The sequence below is a fragment of the Acomys russatus genome, chromosome 16, assembly GCF_903995435.1.
Source record: "Acomys russatus chromosome 16, mAcoRus1.1, whole genome shotgun sequence".
Taxonomy (NCBI): Eukaryota; Metazoa; Chordata; class Mammalia; order Rodentia; family Muridae; genus Acomys; species Acomys russatus.
In genome coordinates this window covers 28,037,637-28,044,812 of record NC_067152.1, presented here as the reverse complement: position 1 = coordinate 28,044,812, position 7,176 = coordinate 28,037,637, and positions in this window count along the sequence as shown.

Here is a 7,176-nt window from a genome sequence, read left to right as displayed (position 1 = left end):
CTACATAGCAAGTTCAAAGCCAGCCTGGACTACATAAGATCTTGGTAAAACAAACAGAGTTGGGAAAGGGGAGTGGGGAGAGAGAGCCAGAGAGACCCAGTGTTGTTACTTGCTTTACCTAGGGTGACTATTGCTATGATGAAACACCACCACGGCCAAAAGCAACTTGGGGTTGGGGAGGATGAGGGTTTATATATGACTTACGCCTCCATATGGCTGACATGGCTGTTCGTCATTGGAAAAAGTCAGGACGGGAACTCAAGCAGGGCAGGAGCTGATGCAGAGGCCATGGATGGGTGCTACTCCCTGGCTTTGCTCCAATGGCTCGCTTAGCCTGCTTTCTTATAGAGCCCAGGACCACCACCAGCCCAGGGGCGGCACCGCTCACAATGGGCTGGGCCCTCCCCCATCAATCACTAATTAAGGCAATGCTCCACAGGTTTGCCTACAGACAGATCTTATGGAGGCATCTTCTCAACCCAGGTTCCGCCATCTCAGCTTGTGTCAATTTGATGCAAAACTATCTAGCACACCACCCAAGGCCCTCATTTATAGATTTAGATGTAGGACGGTTTGGGGGGTATAGGGGTGTAAAGCCTGGTCACCATCATAGTTGCTGCCAAGGCCATCTTATCCTTCAGTTACTTTGTAGGTTACTCCCTGAGATACGGTTTAGTTAAACTAGGGGGAGGGGGGCTCTGTTCTCCCCCATCAGGCTCAGGGAACTCAGGAGAACTCAAGTCGTTCTGCCCTAGAGTGGAACACAATGGGTTGCTTTATGGAAACAGCACAAAGCAAAACAGAAGCAGAGCCTGTGGTGGTGGCCCAGGAAGCTGAGGCAGGAGTTTCAGCTCCATAGGGCGACCCTGTCTCAAAACACAAGACAAAAACAAATAAAATCCCAAACGTTAACCAAAAAAAAAAAAAATGCTGGAGCCGGGCAGTGGTGGCGCACACCTTTATTCCCAGCACTCAGGAGGCGGAGGCAGATGGATCGCTGTAAGTTCGAGGCCAGCCTAGTCTACAAAGGGAGTCCAGGACAGCCAAAGCTACACAGAGAAACCCTGTCTCAAAATAACAAAACAAAACAAAACAAAAAGCTGGAAATAGGATAAAAGAGATGGCTCCGAGGTTAAGACCCAGTTTGGGTCTCAGCATTGCATAAGGACGCTCACAACTATCTCTAAGGGACCTCCTGGGGGACCTGATGCCCTCTTCTGGCCTTGGTGGGCACCTTCACTCATGTCCATATACATACAGACAGACACTACAGACACACACACATAATTAAAAATAATAAAATAGGGGCTGGAGAGTTGGCTCTGTGGTTAAGAGCACTGTCTGCTCTTTCAAAGGTCTTGGGTTCAATTCCCAGCACCTACATGGCAGCTCACAACTGTCTGTAACTCCAAGATCTGACACCCTCACACTAATGCACATAAATTTAAAAATTAAATAAAAATATTTTTTAAAAATAATAAAATAAGCCAGGCATAATGGCACATGCTTGTAATCCCAGCACTCAGGGAGGCAGAGGCATGCAGACCTCTGAGTTTGAAGCCAGCCCTGGTCTACAAAGCTAGTCTAGGACAGTAAAGGCTACACAGAGAAACCCTGTCTCGAAAACTAACAACAAGCTGGGCATGGTGGCACATGCCTTTAATCCCAGCACTCGGGAGGCAAAGGAGGCAGAGGCAGAGGCAGGCGGGTCGCTGTGAGTTCGAGGCCAGCCTGGTCTACAAAGTGAGTCCAGGACAGCCAGCACTACACAGAGAGACCCTGTCTTGGAAAAAAAAAAAAAGAAAGAAAGAAAGAAAGAAAAATATCAACAAACAATAGTAATAATAAAATAAGGCTGTTCCTGGAGCTGTGTCTCAACAGTAGAGCACTTAGCTTGTGTTTAATCCCCACACAAGCTGGTTGAGAGAGACAAGACAGACACCTTGCTTTCAACATACTTTATTTAAAACCAGCTGTATAACCTCTCCCCTTCTCCAAGGATCTTTCCACCAAATTAACCTGGAAGGACATGGTACGAAGGCGATGAGCCTTCCACCTCACCCTACCACATTCCACTGGAGGGGGGAAGGGATGATAGGCCAGCGTTAAGAAAGAGGTCTGAGTGAACACTAGCTCTCAGGCCCGAACTGTGCTCTCTGGGAAACCAGAGTCATCAAGAGTCCTTGTGCTATTGGTGGGGGATCCCCAGTCAAGCTGGCATCGCGGGGGGAGGGGGGGCTAGAACCTCTCCATTCCTCTTTAGGGCTTTCTTCCTTGCTCAGTCCCAAGCAAGCATTATCTGTCTCAGCCTCCCTCCCTGAGCCAAGTCCCCTCCACTCCAGGATTTATTTCAGGACTTGCTTCGCCTACTTTGCCTGACGTTTGTGACAAGCTGGGTGCTAGGGAGCCTTCACCATCTGCCTGCCTCCGCCACCAGCCAGGCAGCCCGCAGAGGTGGCGAGCCGGAGCTCACTTTCCACCCAAGAGAGCCCTCTACCCAGTTACAGGACTCAAACTCATAGAGATGCATGCCTTAGGGTTAAAGGCATGTGCCACCAAACTACTAAGTGACAACTCTACTATGATTTCAAAACAAAACCTTTACACTGGACATGGTGCACAACTTTAATCCTAGGCGGACATCTGTGAGTTCGAGGCCAGCCTGGTCTACAAAACAAGTCCAGGATAGGCAAGGCTACACACAGAAACCCTGTCTCGAAAAGGGAGGGGGAGAGAGAGAGAGAGAGAGAGAGAGAGAGAGAGAGAGAGAGAGAGAGAGAGAGAGAACGCCAGATGTGGTGGCACACACCTTTAATCCCAGCATTTGAGAGCAAAGGCAGGTGGATTTCTGTGAGTTCGAGGCCAGCCTGGTATATAAAACAAGTCCAAGACAGCCAGGACTACAAGAGAAGCCCGTCTCAAAAAACCAAAAAAACAAACTTTTTTGTGTATGTATGTGTGTGTGTGCGCGTGCATGTGTGCGCCGCACCATGATACAAGTGTGAAAGTTAGGAGTCAGAGTCAGAAGACAAGTTTCAGTGGTCATTTCTCTCCCTCTGTCATGTGGGGGTCACACCAGGTTGTCAGGTTTGCAACAGGTGACTTCATCTGCCGAGCCACCTTGAACTTGCCCACATACCCTTTGACCCAACAAGTAATTTTCCTCAAGCATGCAAAAAATACGTAAGGAAGGATTTGATTCATTCACATGGTGAGTTCCATAATAAATTCATTAATAAAATGATGATACATTCACATAATGAAACTTCATGTACTCATCAAAAAGAATAAGAAAAATCATAGGTGTCAGCAATGAATCATGTCCAAGATATAAATGAAAAAAAGCAAAACTGGACAGGACATGTTATATAATCCTGTGTGTGGTTGGAAAGACACATCTTTCTACCCATATGCAAAGAAAAACATATGGAAAATAGATTTAAAACTTCTTCAAAAGCCGGGGTGGTGGTGCACGCCTTTAATCCCAGCACTGGGAAGACAGAGGCAGGTGGATCACTGTGAGTTCGAGGCCAGCCTGGTCTACAAATGGAGTCCAGGACAGCCATGGCTACACAGAGAAACTGTGTCTCAGAAAATAAATAAGTAAATAAATAAACAAATGTGTTTGCCATCACACTTGGCATTTTCTATGTTTAGGGTTTTTTTCCACAGTAAAGATCTATTACCTCTGCCATAAGGGATGATCAGTAAAACATTTTTATGTCTATCTTAAGGTTTTTTTTTTTTTTTTCTTTCTTACTTTAGGTCTGTGTCTATGTGTTTGTGTACTATATTGCGTACCTGGTACTAGAGGAATTTTGACGTGGCACTCTAGGCCATTTTCCTGCCTCTCCCTCCTGAGCACTGAGGTCACAGGCTTGAACTCCCCACCTACCCACACCTGGGGAAATAGATTTTTTTTTTTTTTTTTTGGTTCAACCAGGAGAGAAGGTCCTAAGATTCCATCTGGATTCTGCAACAGTGAGTGCTCTGGAGTTGGCCAGCCTGCTCCTTCTAAGGAATTGTACTTTGTTGGGGGTGGGGAAGTGTTGGGGGCAGTGGAGCTATGGGTTGAGGGATATGGGGTGTAGTAAGGTAGGATAGGGTGGAGGGGTGCCTCATAACCTCCTCTCTGATAGTTTCCTTTTCTACTGCTCACTGCTGCGCCCCTCCCCCCTTCAAAACAGGCTCCTGAGGGAAAATAGGCCATTCTTTGCAATGAGGCCTGTCAAATTTGTTTTTTTTTTTTTAATATTTATTTATTATGTATATACTGTTTTGCCTCATGTACACCTGTACACCAGAAGAGGGCACCAGATGTCATTATGGGGGGGTTGTGAGCCACCATGTGGTTGCTGGGAACTGAACTCAGGACCTCTGGAAGAACAGCCAGTGCTCTTAACCTCTGAGCCATCTCTCCAGCCCCAAATTTGTTTTATTTTAAGATAAAATATCAGGGGTGGGTCCGGTGTACACCTTTAATCCCAGCCCTTGGGAGGCCAAGGCAGGTAGATCTCTGTGAGTTCGAGGCCAGCCTGGTCTACGGAGCATCCAGGACAGCCAAGGCTACACAGAGAAACCGTGTCTTGAAAAGCAAGCAAAAGACAAGGTGTCACTAGCTCTGGCTGGCCTCAAACTCACAGTGATCTATCTGCCTGTGACTTCCACACGTCAGTGTTAGGCCTATGCCACCAAGCCCAGACTTTCTGACCCTGTGACATATGTGGTCATCTGCAAATTTCAAAGCTGGAGAAGCACATGCCTGAGCTTCCAGGCATTGTACAAAGAGCTTATAATGTTTTAAGTAAGTTTTATGATTTTGTGTTGGGCTGTGTTCATAACTGCATTTCCCCCGCTGGGTTGGGCCTCCTGGGAGATGTCTGCCTTAAGACTTTGAGGATGATTGCGTGAAAGGAGGGTGTGGACTTTCTGGCCACATTTGAAAACAGAGCTCTGGTTAGGTTAGGAAATAAGACTTCCACTCCCCGGGAAGGGAGTGAGGGAAGAAGCAGAAAGCTGGGCCTTAATCTAATCAAGGAACGAGAAGGCCAAGAGATGGAGGGAGGGCAGGGGCAGGAGGCGAAAGCTCAGGGATGGCAACTTGTTTGCTTGGGAGCAGGATCTAAATGTATCCAGAAGTAGCCGCGTGTCCTTGGGCAAATCCCTGCCCACCATAAAATAACCCTTAGGGGCTTTTTTCTTTCTCCTCCCCCCCCCTTTTTTTCCTTTCCTTGAGCGCATGCGCAGTGCAGAAGGCTTTCCGTGCAGTGGGGAACGGGAGCCCACCACCTCTTCCTAGAGAAACAGCGGCTCCAAGAAGGAAAGGCTTGCAAGGAAAATGCCCTCCTTGTGGATTCTAGATTCAGACTTGTGCAAGGAAAGAGGGTGGCCAGTGGGAGGAAGGGTGAGTCAGAAGGGAGCCCCAACTCTGGGCCTACAGGTCTCCTCCAACTTTCCTTTACAGTGGCGTCCAGTTCCAGCCACTACTCCTTCGCCAGGGACCTTGTCCTCCGAGAGAAAATTACATTTCCTGGGGCAAGCAGGACAAAGAAATACAACCTACCTCCAGCCATCACCCACGAGGCAAGGCTCCTTTGCAGCTCTCCAGTCCTGTTGATGGGTCAAGGCTGGATTCCGCCAAAGCTCCCAGTGTTCCTCCCACCCTCAGCTACACAGTGTGGCAGTTTTACTAAGAATCCCCCCCTCCCCCGGGGCCTCCCCTCTCTTCACCACACTGTCAAGGCAATTGACTTTTCCATCTTTTCATCTGCCACTGACAGCTGAACAACCAAGCCCGAGGGTTTGGGGGCCTAGAACAGCCACAGGCCTCCTGTGGACCATGATGCCTGACCTGCCCACTGGCTAGGACACAAGTGAGAAGGTTTTAGTTCTAAGTAGTTAAGAAGGAACAGCGGTTAACTGAGCCACTATCAAGAGCCCGCAACTGGTGGGGTGGGGGAGGAGCAGGAAGAGCTGACGCCTCAGAAGCCCTTTAGAGAAAGGGAAAGAAGGAAGACATTCCGCTACCTTTTCCCAACTCAATCCCAGAAGTGCCTAGTTGTAAAAACAAAACAAAACCCTCGCTGAAGGGTTTAAGACAAAAGCAGAACTGGGGGTGGGAAGGAAAGCTCTCCCGGGACAAGCGTTCTGGTCTGGTCATGTCCTTCCCAACCTGCTACTGTCCCTGAACTGCAGAACTGGGTTCCCAAAGGACAAAAGCCATCAATCAGGTGTTGTCAGAGAGGTCAGGTAGCACACGTTCCTGGCAGAACCAGCCCAGCAGCTCTGTCAAGCCGTCCCCTAGCACTGACGCACACTCGGGCACCCTTCCGGATCAATGCACACTCACACACACACACACACACACACACACACACAACACACACACACACACACACACACACACACACACACCCATCCTGCCAGAGCTTCAGGGGAGTTGGAGGACAAGTGGAAATGGCCCTGGACTCAGCAGCAAGCACCGGCTTTTGGAAGAGAAGCTTCCCTCAGAGAGAGAGTGCTGCTGAAAGACACCCCCCCCACACCCCCCCACACCTTTATCAGATCCCAAGGCAGGACTGTCAGATACTCTGCTGATTCCCCTGTTTGCATGGGCGTGGGTGGGACTGAGGGCTAGAAAGATTGTCCTTGGCTTTCTCAGAACTCCCACCCAGAAAGATTAGGAGAATCTTATTGTTCTAGGAGACACACAGCTGGCCTTCCTGCGATGGGGGTGGGGAAGGGCGGGGCCCCTGGAAGCCTAAGCAGGAAACCTGGAACCTGGCACCGCTACCATGGTATCCTATTAGTGTGTGTGTGGCAGTCACCCAGACTAGCCTGAAGATTCTTGACCCTCCTGCTTCAACCTCTCTCCCCCAAATGCCAGGACTGCAGGTGTGCACCTCACACACCACTCTTGGCGTGTCCTATTTCCCCCGTCTTGCCTGAGGTTGGGAGTGGGGGTAGATGACTGTGCTGCTGTCCCCTCTGGGGAGAAGAGCTGCTGTTCCCATCGCTGAAGACTCAGCCTTAGTCACCAGGCCAACCCAGGCCTCTGCAGCCACCAGCTGCTGCTGGGAGAGCTGCTGTCAGCAGGACTGAGCTCTCAGAGGTGGCTTAGAGCCAGGGATTACTTTCCACATTCTTCCCACATCCTCCAAAAGGGGAAAAGAAATG